Raw genomic sequence first — 14476 nt, 5'->3', positions numbered from 1 at the left:
AGTGGTTTTAGAGGGAGGGCCTCCCTCCTCTCTGTCCTCACACTGATTCATGCTGCTCATCTCACACACACTTTCATCTGGAGAGGAAACACAAATCATTCATCTGCACATCAACTGAAATCAGCCTTTGGGTCAGAAACACTCTTGAAGGACAAAATGTCTGAAAGTCGACTTCCTCTTCTAACATTTAAACTCAGAGCACATTATTCCAGAACTCACTGACTCTATTAATACATATTTCACTAAATGGCTGCTACAGGACATCAAACCAAAACTAAATCATGTCATTAAATCTGTTTGTATTCTGTTTTTTTACTGTTCTCTACTAATAAAGTCACTCACAGCAGTGACGTGAAATCTGGAGACAAATGTGAAAATGTCTTCTGACAGAAAAGAGACAGTGGACTGATCCAGGACCTGTCTTCACAGATCTGCAGGAAGGAAAGTGATGTCATCGGTCTGAGTTTTATTTCAAAATAAAAGACTTTTGTCACACAGTAACACCAGTTACTCATTATATGTTTTATAATATTTACTTTGACTTTTGTTTATGTCATTTCTACGTACACATTGTCACATTTTAAAGGGTATAAAAACAGTCACTGTCCTTCTGTACATGACTGTGGAGACTTTCTGTGGAGCTTGGAGTTTTAAATAACTGATTAAAAACAAATACTGACAAGTTGATTTAACCAAGAGGCAGAAATTGTTCTAATAACCTGTTGTGTTATTATAAAATATGAAAGTCTCAGGTGTGTTCAGGTGTGTTTTGTCTGTAGAGGCTATGACGTCTCTCACTGACGTCACGTCTCCTGTCAGAACATCAGCTGCTGGACTTGGATCAGTCCACTAGATGACGTCATGGCGCTGTGGTGGAGTCAACACACACGTTTCTCTGATATCTTTTAATCTAAAAGAGTCAATCTGGTCATCTGTTGTTCATTTAAAACATTTATCTGCAAAGTAAAAATTAGAATCTCTTCCTCTGAGAAGTAATCAGGAGCAGAAATACTCAAGTAACGTAACGGGCACTTTAAGTACTAACACTGAGAGCCGACGTGTTCCTGCTGACTGTTGCTCAGTGATGAAGTTATATTTGTATTAATTAAATAAAGCTTCAGACTCCTGGATGTCCTCTTACTGCCTCCTCATCAGTGCTGGACTGTAAATACAACCACAGATTATTCACCGACACCAACAGCTGCTCTCCAGCCGCGTTTAGTGCGTCAGACAGCGGGAGAGCGGCGGCTCGTCTCGGCCTCCTCCACAGGCTGATTCAGGCAGGAGAAGCTGCCTTCAGTCATCAGTAAGTGGAGCTACACAGTGACAACCACTCTGTGTTCAAACACTGACCAACTAACTCCACTTCTACTCTCATTTGACCGGCTACACTCCCACAGTGATCTAATAACGACGCTGCATTCTGACTATTCAAGTTGCATTGGGCCCCAGTAATGATGCAACACGTCTTCCCCTCGTGTGAATGAAGGTGTAATTGTATAAAACTATGATGGAGGTTTTGCTTCGTCCTCTAATCTCATCAGGAACATCTGAAGAGGAAGAAGCACCATGACAGTGAGCAGTAAACATTAGTTCATGTTCCAGCCTGCAGCTTCTCTCTCGTCAGTCTATCCTGCTGAGCCGGACACTGCAGCACCTGATCCTTCTGTCCTGCACTGCAACTTTATTCTTCCACATTTTGGAGGTAAATATTCTACTTTTTACTCAACTACATCTGTGTGATAACTTAAGTTACATTACAGATTAAATGCTGCATCAGAGCAGACAGGCAGAGGAAGAAGAGTAGAGGAGGCTACGTTCAACAACACCGCCTCAAACCAGCAGCTGGCAGCACACAGAGACTGAAAACTGGTTTTCCTGCATTTCACACCTGATGACAAGTTAACAAACCTTCATCTGAACAAACAGGTCAGGTTGGTTTGTTGGCATGAGTTCAGTTTTAACTTAAGTTGTTTTCACAGTGATGGTAGACTCAAATTACACGAGGAAAAACTGATTCAATCACAGTAAACATGGAGAGGCTCAGTCTGACAGAAAAGTCACAGATCATAGAAGAGTTAGTGAATGAACTCATGAACATACAGATGTACAAACAGGAAGTAACAGTGTGGAAAGATTGAATCACTGCTGTCATCGAGTATAAAATGGAGCTCCATGACAGCAGAGTTTCTTCATCAAAGGTGTGTCCTGTTACCTGTCAGGGTTCTGACCCGTTCAAGTCCAGATGAGCTCAAACAGGATGTGTCCCTTCTTCTGCAGACACTGACAGATGCTGCTGGTGTCTGTTGATCCCACTGACAGCCGTCACATCCTCAGAACTTTAAGTCCAAATGGAGACGGGTCAGAACCAGGTGACAGCAGACAGGCAGGGTGAGCTGGAGTCTAACTGGACAAACAGATGTGCATCAATCCTGCTCTGGTTCAATGATTGTGTCAGTGCAGTGATCATCTCTGATCTATTCACAGTGTTGTGTTACTATACAACAACATGACAACAGTCTTTATACTGTACGTACCATCACAGTTAAACCTATTTAGAGACAAAACAAACCTACAGTGACTGTGACAATAAAACAGCAGCTCAGTTTTTATACAGGTGAATATGTGACATGATGACCTCATGAAGACACAAGTATTTTGATGTTGCTGTTTAAAATCCATCACACCAGAGTCTAAATGATGCTGTCACATATTTATATGACAGCTGTGTGTAAAGTTTGGATGGAGAGAATCAGTTTTCATGAGAAAGAACCTTTGTGGAGTTTAAACAAAATGGCATCCTGTTTTCAGTTTGTGTTTGAGTGAAGGAAGTGTTTAAACAAAGAGGAGAGGCTGGAATAGTTTTCAGTTCTCTGCCCTCCACATCTGATGACAAGTTAACAAACAGGTCGACTTGGTTTGTTGGCACGACTTCACTTCACATTTAACAGTGACGGTCGACTCAAAGACTCAAAAACAACACTGTTGTTTCTTCACTTGTTTCTTGGATTTTAATGAAAAAAGAAAATACAAGTAAAAACTAGAATTAAACTGAAGGAGCCTGTAAAATCCTACAGCTACACTGCAAATACTCTGTGAGTTTGGAGTTTTTTAACTAGAAATCTACCAGAATTTATGTTCTTTTTACATTCTGAAGGTATTCAATAATTCCACAAACGGGGGGAGAAAAAAATGCAAATAATAATAAATAAAACATTTTACCAGTGCTATTACTACTATTATTTTGAAATATGATGTAACCCACAGCAACATAACTTCATAGCAGAGCCTATTAATTTATGGACAGATGTTTTTTCTGGGTTCCTGCCCTCTGTGAGGGGGTCGAGAGGCGAGCTGACCCCAAGACCAACAGAGAGATTTATTGATACTGTAGTGGAATCACAAGGTCATAAACACTGAAACCATCGTAGTTACCGTTGTTGGAGCAGAGTGTTAACTTGCTAGCTTACTTTGGACGATGGTAGCATTGTTTAATAATCAGTATATAGCTCGAGTCGACATTAGTTAATTTGACTCCATCTTAAATTCATCAGAGACATTTGGAAAGTTAACGTCAGGCCTGTTCAGGTGTTATTTTAACCTGTTGGCTGTTTTCCTGCTTGTATGTCAGTTAAAATGCTATTAGTTTTCCATCCCCTTTATAAGTAATAGGGTAGTTGTAAACATTATAAATATATACATTTCACTGTACTTTACTGCTTTTTGCACTCTGGTTAGTCGGAATTTTATTACAATGACAATAAAGTTGAATGGATCTCATCATATTTTCATTATTAGTCTACGTTAGTCTTATGAATAGCACACATCAAGCATCTGTTTTTGTTATTAAAATGTAACATGCAGTGGTCACATATACTTCTCTGTTCAGATGCAGATTGTTTTCGCATTCACTGTTTTTATTTTGTATGTAAATAGAATATTCTGTAACATGTTTGTACAATACCTCATTTATATTGTATTTTTAATTCATCACTTTCTTTCTTCAGTTTTTATTTGGTGTGATATTTTTGACTTAAAAGAAATACAATTTTGGATACTTACATGCAGTTTGTGTGTAAGTGTATGAAAACTGATTGTGAAATTGACTGCGATGCGACAGGGCACCAGCTAAAATATTGCCTGGAGCACCAAATTGGTCAGGGCCGGCTCTCTGACGACTTGTTTTACATGTTATTAAAGAACACCTGAATGAGTCATCAGGCAGGAGAACAAACAGATCAAGAGACGACACAAAACAAAACTTGTTACCTTGGTTTGTTTGCACGACTTCACTTCTGACTTCAGTTGTTTTCACAGTGACGGTCGAGGGAACAGACATTCAAAATGGCGTCAGTGCTGCTCAGCTCCTCTGAAGAGAAGAAGAAACAAGTCGGACAGTTAATTTGAATGTTTGATTTTTGGAAAAAAATTTAAAAAGGTTCATAAATCCTGTTGAATCTTATTCTTTGAACGGCTGCTGTCTGTTACAGTGAAAGTGCAGTTTGTAGTGGACATTCTCTATTGTGAGGTAGAGAGTTGCTAAGTCTCTATTTTAGACTCAGCGTGATGAATCTCTTTAATAAATGCTGCATGGAGGGAAGACAAGAGTGTTCTCTGCCGTCCTCCAAATGTTACTGACTTAAGAACAAAACACAGAGGGGGCTACCTGCATTTACAACAGTCATCCATCATCTCTTCCCAAAACAACCTGAGGTTTGGGTTGATCATGTCGTTCCCAGGACAGTGACCCTTTTATTAGGACGGTAAATGTCATCTTATCTACCTTCCTGTAACACCTCATGTAGAGAGAAATGCCCATCATGTGACTTTATGACACTCCACCAAAACGGGGTTCTCCCCTCCTCCTCTCACATCCTGCTCCTGTTCTTTACAGCACATTGAATGGAAAATTATGTAATTTCTTACAAGATTTACATTCACTTGACCCTTTAAACCAAATTAACAACATGTCCAAACAGCTCATCTGTCATTTTACATCCAATCCTATAAAGTCACAGTCAAAGTTATATGTAAACAGTGTTCATCAGCTAACAACACATGGAGCTGTGCTGTTGATCCACCTGAGCTCTTCATCAACCACACAGTAAAGTTACATGTTAGTGTTTGTGACTGTGATTCAGTTCAGGTCCAGTTTGAATGAAGTGAGTTTGACGACGAGTTAACGAGCAGATTAAACTGATCTCAGTTCAGTCAGAGACACAAACTTGAGTTCAGATAGTTGGATTTTTCTGTTTATAATGAAAATAGGAGTCAAAATATTTCCTTTCTTGACATTTAGTGAGTTTATGTTGTTGACTTATTAGACTCAGTAGTGAACTGGCTGCTTTTCCATCTCCAGCTGAAGCTACAGGCTGTCAGACTGTCACCTCTGAGCTACAGAGTGCTGTTAGGAGACAGGACGGACACACAGAGACGTCTTTGACAGGACGTCAACACTGTTGTTCTTCACTCTGCTCAGAATGTTAGCTGGTTAGCTGAATGTTAGCTGGTTAGCTAAATGTTATTGTAAAGTTAAATCATATCTTACCTTTAAAGGACTGAAAGCAGCAGGTGAGAGCAAACACAGACCGTCCTCAGCTGCCGACGGTCTCTCAGGTGTGCTTCATCACAGGAGGAGGAGCCCAGGTGAGCTCTCACACTCTGTGTACACGCCCTGATGCCTGCTGGGTCCTAGTGCTCAACCCAGTGCTGCCTTCCCCTCCACATCAATAACAGTCCTGACTGTTGTGAAACACATCAGACCTCAGATCAGACTGAACTCACCTTCTTATAACAGTGTCATCATTCAAAGCACCAGGACAAACCACAGCTTCTCTCTGGCTGCTCACACAGGCAGCCATCTTGGCTCAAAGACCAGGCAGTTTCCCAGCTGATGTTTGTGTGTAAAAGCAGTTCAGGCCTTAAAGCAACTTCATGTCACTGCTTTAGCTTCAGATAACAGCTTCAAAACCACTGTGATGCTACACTGACTTATAACAGGGTGAACCCTCTGGGATTGTAAACAGTCTGTGTTTTGTTTCTATTACAAAATGAATCAATAATATTGAGACTTTTTCTTTTCTTTTCTTTTTTCCTGATTTTAAACAGCGACCTGCCTTCTTCTGTCTGGTTTCAGGACAAAAACTCATTCTGAGGAGATTTTTGAAACAAATGTTGATTTTACACTAAACTGGTCAGTATCTCACGACTTCTACGTGTTTTCATTTGTTTTCAGAAAATGTTTGTGTTGTTTAATAACAGGCATAAGTGAGTCCATTCAATGTGTTTCTGATTTATAGAACTACAGTGTCAACATGTGAAGTTACTGAGAAACACTTTTAATCGTTTAAAGACTGTTTTGATTCATCATTTGGGAAACAACGAGTCATATTTATAATATTTATCATTTCTTGTTCATTTGTGCTGAAACTGAAGTGAAACAGTGAAGATAAAGCAGCAGTCTGATGAAAAACAGCAGGTGGAGGAAACTGGCCGTCCTTTTCTTTGCAGGGATAGCAGCTCGGTGCTAACTTGTTCTTTGGATTGTGTAGTTAGCTGGTCAGCTCTGCGTCGCAGCTCTGCCGCTGACTGATCTGGAATACTAGCAGGATCTTGCATCGCTGCTGTGAGGAGAAGTTCTCTGAGTTTTGACGACCTGGTCAGTCACAGTTTTGAAATCCACAAATCCCCCCTTAGGTCTCAGGATGTTGCTTCACATGTGATCCTGAGAGCACAAATCTACTTGTATAATCCAGAGTTTTAAGGAGTTCATCTGTCAGTTCATTAATATTGGTAAAATCTGGGCAGTTCAGTAACCAGCTGGGCATCGGCTTAGTCTCCATCTTGGCTCAGCAAGAATCATGAACAGAACATCAAGATCAGAAGTTACACAAAGAAAAGGAAAACCCAGATAAACACGATAGTTATGACACTGAATTCACTAAATACCTGTTTCTCAGTTAATCTCTGGGTTAGTGAGAACAGGAAAGTTAGTGATGTCAGTTTGTTAGGGTGAGATGCAGAGAGTGGCACCTACAATGATAGAGTCATTTCTGGAGTGTCCAACAGTGTTTGTGTTCACTCCTTGGATTACAATGCTCATTAAGTGGTAGTCTGACTTATTTTGGCAGATTTAAAATGTGGTCCTTCAGGCAGGTTTTGCTGCTGAAGGGCGTCACAAATGTGTCAGGGGCAGGACAGCTGTTATCACTGTCATGGAGGTGCAGAGAGGAGGCGGGGCACTCCTGGACTGATCTGGTCTCCCTTTCAGAGGGATGGGCACTGATGAAGGTGTCATGCATCAGAGACTGGGAACAGTGGCTAGAATATCTTCTGGGGGAAAAACTACCTGTGACCTCACTGTGTGTTTCAGAAAGATGGAAGTCATGTAACTTATCTCTGTGTCTGGATGGAGGTTGAGGAGCTGACTTCATTCCCAAGGACTAAGGAGGTCAGTCAGGAAGTGTTCACATGGTCTGAGTGGAGAGGGAGTTAACCTTCCATCAAGGGAGGAGTGTGAACCAGAGGAACCAGAATCACATCGGCTCAACGACTGTGGTGGGGAAAGACGTTCTGACCCAAAGCCTTAACAACTCCTTTATGTGTGTATTAGAGTCCATTTTGAAATCCACAATGAACGACTTCATCTGCTGGTCCCAACACTGCTCTGAATCTTTTAATCTGCTCTTCATTTCTGTGATGTGATGTCGTCTTCTTTTCGTCCTTTATTGATCTCATTCTTTTATTCATCTCTGTATTTGCATTACCTTTTTCTGTTCAGTGTTTATTCTGTAATGTTCTTGATTCTGCTTGATTGTCAGAGCACTTTGTAAACTCTGTGTTTAAAGCTGCTGTAGAAATAAAGTTTATTGTAGTAAAAATCATATATTTGTGTGAAGCCTCAGCTTTAAGTATTTCTTTTAAGTATTCTGGAGAACTTCGGCACCTTTTCAGGTTATAAATTAAATTTGGGGAAAAGTGAGTATTTTCCCATTAATACTGCAGCACGTCATCTTCAACAGTCAGATTCACTGTTTCAATTTAGTCCATCTGGGTTTAAATACTGAGGTATTAACGTGACTCGTTCTTTATCGAGCCTTGCATCTCAACATTTCTATTTTTATTCCAGTCAGTTCTTCTTTTTCTGCCAAAATATTTCTTTGACTCACTGGATAAGATCATTTGTTCTTTTATTTGTGGTGGGAAATCACCGAGGGTTCGTTAAACTTTACTGCAGAGATGCAGACTTAGTGGAGGACTTGCATTACCTCATTTTCTAACTTACTATTGGGCTGCTCACATCCATAAACTTTGCTACTGGTTCAAATCTCCTGAATCCTCTTGGTGTAAATTGGAACTATCATCCTGTAGGGGCTCTTCTATACCTGCTCTACTTTATTCCTCTTTACCTACAAAACCCTCTACATACTGATAATCAAGTGGTTCTTAACACACTCAAGATCTGGTGTCAATTTAGACGGCAGTTTAAATTTGTAGCTGCATCTTCCTTGGGTCCTTTAAATAACAACCATTTATTTCCTCCATCACTTTCTGACTCGACATTTTCAGTGTGGTATGACACATTTCAAACATTTGTATGTAGATGGTTTGATAGTTTTGCCAATTTGTCATCTCACTACAGCCTCCCTGTTACTCATCTGTTTCACTATTTTCAGACTCACAATTTTCTGACTAAGTGTTTCTCTAATTTCCCCTCTTTACCTCCAGAACAGCGATGGGAAACCACACTATCATTTGCTCCTCATCACAGAGGAATCATCTCAAAGTTGTATGATATTATCTTGGCTTTTAGCAATCACTCAAATGCTAAACTTAAGTGTACATGGGAAGAGGAACTAGGAATGCAAATACAGGAAGAGTCCTGGGAACAGGCCATAGAGAGGATACGATCTACCACCTCTTGTGCTCGTCTTGGACTTATCCAATTTAAGGTCTTGTACAGGAGCATTTCTCTAAGTCTAGACTGTCTAAACTGTATCTGGAAGTGGAAGATGGCTCTCCTTGTCACCTTAGCCACATGTTTTTTCTTTGTCCTGGTCTGAAAGGTTTCTGGGCGGGTTATTTTACTATCATGTCCACTGTTCTTGGGGTAAATCTCCAACCTTGTCCTCTGATTGCTATATTTGGATTCCTGACCCCTCACTTGCACTTAACTCTACACAAAAGGACATTATGGCTTTCACATCCTTACTAGCAAGACGTTCCTTATTGTTGCATTAGAAGTCTGCTAAATATCCTTCTATCTCCTGGCGGCTCAAAGACATCATGTTTTTTTAAACCTTGAGAAAATTAAATACACGTTGAGAAGATGAAGTCAAATTTTTCTACAAATTGCAACCCTTTATTTCCTATTTCACTAATTTAGAGGTATGACCTGATTGAATGTGTGTCTGTTACTGTTGTACCTTTTGTATTGCATAAATAACCAGTAATATGTGTGTTGGTCATGATGAGCTGAGTGGAGGCGTGGTTGGGGGTTGTTCATTGTTTATTACACTGTACTCTGTAATTTGATTTAATTATTTTCTTCTACATTGTTATCAGAGTGTTTTTGTTTTGCTTTGTTTTGTTTTTTGGTCATTTTTACAGCTGTTGTGTATCCAGTGAGCTCATATCACTCTGTTAAGTCTGTATATATCTCAGTCTGTTACATTTCACTGCACACATTTCACTGTTTGTTGTCCTGGAATCAAATGAGGGAAATGTTCAGTGGTGTTCTGAGGCGGCACAATCACTGACATCTTTTAAATCAGCAGGAAGTCTTTTATTAATGCTGCCACCACGCTGTTTTATTTCAACTGCAGTTATTTACTGCAGCAAAGGATTGTGGGTATTTCTACCACTATTTATTCTTAACAAACAGATGTGGGCCTGAATAAGTTTGTCCCTTTTTTATTCTTGTGGACATCAGGTTTAAAATCAGCTGAACTACCCAGGGATTGAACCCACAACCTCCAGACTTCACAGCATCACTTCACCATCCTGAGCTGATGAATCAGTCTTAAATGAATCACTTTCTTTGAGCATTTCACTTCTTTGACCACAAAATAATTGTGTGAAAACCTCGAGGATTTGGACTCAGAACTTTAAACAGTGGAAGCGACGTCATCAGATACTCGTCCTTCCTTTCTTACTGGTTCTGACTCCAGGCTTGAACCCACGACCTCAGAACTTCACAGAACTTCTTCAGCTCACTGAGCCGTCGAGTCAGCAGCTTGTCGGTTCTGTGTGGACTATTTGGTCTCCGGCTCTTCGGTCCGTCACCTGCTGTTGGACTTTAAAACTGGTCTGTAACAAGTGGAGCCACCGGGTCAGACAGAGAAAGACTTATCTCACAGCTGTTTAGTTTCACGGACGAGATTCAAATCCAACAAACGTCCTGAAAATACAGCCGGACTTCAACAGCCACAAAACACTGAGAGAAACACAATGATTGTCATTAAAATGTGTTTTCTTCTCATATAATAATCACACAGAAATGAACAGATGTTGTGCAGTTTATCACGTCACTACAGACATAATTACATGTGTTAACCAACACCATCAAACTTTTGGATTCATCATTAGAAACACATGAAACAAGTCAGAGTGTTTCAGGTGGAGTGTCGAGTACATTTGATCAGATTTTACTGTCCATTCACAACTTTGTTCACAATGATTCTTTACAATTAAAGCTGCAGACGAGTCAATGTTTTCTGTTTCTTACATTTCACTAATAGTTCTGAATTTTATTGGAACAAGAGCCAGAATTCAAAACAACACATGACAGAAAGTACAAGTCAACACAATTTACACAATTTAATGGAAGAAGTTTAAAATGTAAATGAAGAATCTTTTCAATCAGTTTGAATCATTTTGTACAAAGTTGACTGATGAATTTATTACAAGAAGCTGAAAGATTGATGTGACTGTGATCCTGTACAGACTCAACTGTTCAGCACTGACAATGTTTCTGTGACAGGAGGAGACTCTGCACACTAAACACCACACAGACTCACTGAGGAACCAGACCTGGACCACAAGAACCCAAATCCAGGATAAAGAGGTTCAGTGAATGTGGTGTTGAAGGTGTGGAGGTGGATCAGTGAGTCAGAGGAGACTCTGTAGAAGGACAGAGTGCCAGCAGGACAGTCCACATACACTGCTACTCTACCAGAGGAGGAGGAGGAGATGAGTGTTTGTCTGTTATTGTGATAGACAGAGTAACGACCATCATCAAAGCACCTCAGACTCCAGGACTGATCATTCAGTCCAAACCAACAGTCTTTACTGTCTCCTTTCCTTCTGATTCTTCTGTAACTCACTGATATAGAAACTCCTCCTCTCCACTCGACCTCCCAGTAACAGCGACCAGTCAGACCAGTTCTACACAGCAGCTGAGGCCAGTCAAACCTCTCTGGATGATCAGGATATGACTGATCCTCCTTCACACGTGTCATCTTCCTGTTGTTGTCAGACAGTTTGATGTATCTGCTGACTGTGTTTGTGTCGACTGTGCGCTCACAGGAATCTGATGGAGAGAAAAAGACACAACACAGCTGCAGTTATTAATGTGTCATCAGTGTGATGATGACATCACAGATGTGAATGAGTGATGTCACAGTGTTTTCATGAATGAAAGTAAAAAGACACTCACACTTCCTCAGACCTGGTGTCAACCATCGGACTCCAGCAGGCTCCACCCTGAAAGGAGGAGGGGGGTCAGAGCAGCACATCCTCTTTCAGCATGCAAACATGGACATGACATGACTCTCATACACAGAAACACAATCTGTCCATCAGGCTGCTTCTCCCTGTTCTCCCTGAACCTCTTCACCTCTGCCACTCTCCTCACACACTGAGAGTGAGCCACAGGATGTTGGTGTGTGTGAAAGAGGACCACAACATCTGAGAACACACACAAACCTCCTGTTGGATTTATCACTTCATCTTTATTTTATTGGATGTTGTTGCTGTTTCCTGTGGGCGACCTTACGCTTGCTGTTTGATCCAATGTCAACTTGTGCTTATGTTTCTATATTATAGGACTTTTGTATTTGGATGTCAGAACTTTTGAGGTCCGATTCCTGTTTGAAGCTTGGAGGGCTTTTCTGAATCTCAGCTGCACAGTCTGCTTTTTGTTCTTGCTGTGTTTCTGCTGCTTTGTTTTACTGTGCAAAGAAACAAATACAATTTATACGTAATAAATCAATCAGAAAACATTGGACGTTGGTTCCCGACCTCTGCCACAAAACCAAGTGACAGAGACTCCCAGACTGTTTCCCTCCAGAACCTCACAAGTGTCACTGAACCTGTTTGTGACAGAAACAGTTTCATGGTTTCATGTGTTGACATGTTCATGTTACTATAGTTTGGTGCTGGATTGATATCTGATGTATATTACAGCAGTAATAGTTACTGTGAGGAGAACTTCATGTCATGTTTGATGCCATTAAAAGCAGAAACAATGACAGAAAATGTCTCTTAGTCTGAAATCTGCTGTGGTGAACATGATGTGTCCAGATGTGACCAGAGGAACATCTGACTATGAAGCAGGGCTGTACAGTGCGAGCATTTTACTCGCATATGCGCCTAAAAATAGATTGTGCGAGTAGAAAAAATAAAAAGGGAGCACACGTGCGAGTACGGATTTTACTCAGTAACGGGTAATCTACTTATCTACTAATTACTATTTCCATCGTTACAACGCCGTTACCGTTACCGACTACTAAATGTGACGCATTACAAACTGAAGTTGATCATTGAAGCTGTTTTCATCCGACTCGGCTCTCAGCCACCGTAGCTGCAGAGCTGTTTTATTTTCCTCTGGTGAGGGAGGAGGGAGGGGCGGGACAACCGCATAAGTGATGACGATTGGCTCTCTAACGTTGAGTGAGAGTTCTTAAGCCAATCAGTGGCAATCTTCGGTTTACACACAAGCCACACACGCACACAGCAGCCTCACACACACACAAACTAGCGGAGGTGAACTGCAGCAATGAAGAGTCCGGAGGGAAAGTTAACGTTTTCAAAGTGGAAGTACAGACACTACTTTAATCTCCTTTGTCCACGTCCGTTGTAAGCAACTCTGATCTAATGAAGCATCTCTCAGTGGCACACGCTTCTACAAAACTTACACTGGCCAAAAACTCCGTTGCTGACGCTGTTGATGATGATAGCAGGCCAGAGGGGTGTACTGCGAAGCCAGTTTAGTGGTTTAGCGAGGTATGTTGAGTCTAAAGCCAGGCTTCCCTGTACTACAAAGGTGGCTCTCTTTTAACCCGGCTAGATCACCATGGTAACTTATGCTTAGCTCATAACCTGGTCCCGACCAGGTTATGTTCAGAGTTTCAGCTTAAAATCGGCTATAAAAGCGCCGCTGTTTCACTGTGTAAGTCATTCGGAGATGGCGTCACCATTCATTGAGAACCCGGTGGACCTGGGAGCAAGAATAATTCGGGCAGCACAACGACGTGAACGGCTTCTTCGAGATCGCGCTGATCCGCTGGCATTTCCTGATGAAATTCTCTATGAGCGATATAGATTTTCAGCCGTGGGAATACGGTACATTTGCTCACTTATTGAGCCGAGTGTCAGGATGCCACTCGAAGAAGCTGTGCGCTCACTGTCGGGCAAACTGTTTGTGTAGCCCTTCGTTTTTTTTGCCACGGGAACCTACTTACATTCAGTTGGTGATGCAGAAAATCTGAGCAAGAACACACACTGACAAAATGATGGGCAGCTTGGCTACATACCACTTTGAATGATGTTTTTGTGTTTGGCTCTAACTTGCTGCCATGTCCGACTGCTGCTCCCACATCTTAATAAAATGCAATATGAAATATTAATTAGGCCAACCTAGTATTTATTTGTCACAGATAATGAGTAAAGTGAATTATTTCTTTGATGTGGCCATGAATAAACTGATGAACTGATCAATGTTTCCCCCGTTGTAGGGCAGTGTACGCCCAAACACAAATCTTACAGGCTTGAGCTATTTTCACTGTCAAAAAGGTCTTTATTGCCATTGTACAGGGACAGTAGCTACACTTGCTTGTTCATCCCAACACAGTATTACGAAAAAAAACACTAATCATTTATAGCCTACGCACACTCAGCCTCGCTTTCAATAAAACACACATGCGCATTCTATAACTGAGATCAGTAAAATGTGAAAACAATATAGACATCATTCAAAAATGAAAAAAGATAGTTGTTGCTTCAGTTTATTTATATTTTAAATTAATGAGGGTTAATATGTAAAAGTTGCACAATATTGAGCTTTCAGAAATTAAAACACTAAGGGCTTAATATAATATTGATCATAATATTAATCATTGTTAACACAGCATTTACGTCAGCAATTTTCTGCCAGCAGCCCTCCCTCGCTCTGTTGGCGGCGACAGTGTTACTTTCTGATGGTTTCTTTGAATTCTTCATAGTCCTGCATAATAAGAATCTGCTCATCTTGAGTAAA

The 14476-nt window shown here is 40.8% G+C and overlaps 1 long non-coding RNA gene across 2 annotated transcripts; it reads right to left on the bottom strand.

Annotated features, from left to right (window-relative positions):
* Positions 1-36: 36 nt before the first annotated feature.
* LOC115577254 (uncharacterized) lies at positions 37-5765 on the bottom strand. Of its 2 annotated transcripts, none has more exons than XR_003983061.1 (4): positions 5549-5765; positions 4270-4369; positions 2216-2407; positions 37-77 (listed from the first exon to the last, which is right to left on the bottom strand). It is a non-coding gene; the product is annotated as an uncharacterized LOC115577254 (long non-coding RNA). The 2 variants fall into 2 exon arrangements; XR_003983060.1 differs by having other exon boundaries at positions 2216-2403.
* Between the last annotated feature and the right edge of the window lie 8711 nt (positions 5766-14476).

The sequence above is a fragment of the Sparus aurata genome, chromosome 24 (assembly GCF_900880675.1).
Source record: "Sparus aurata chromosome 24, fSpaAur1.1, whole genome shotgun sequence".
NCBI classification, from domain to species: Eukaryota; Metazoa; Chordata; class Actinopteri; order Spariformes; family Sparidae; genus Sparus; species Sparus aurata.
This window is presented reverse-complemented; position numbering and strand designations above follow the sequence as displayed.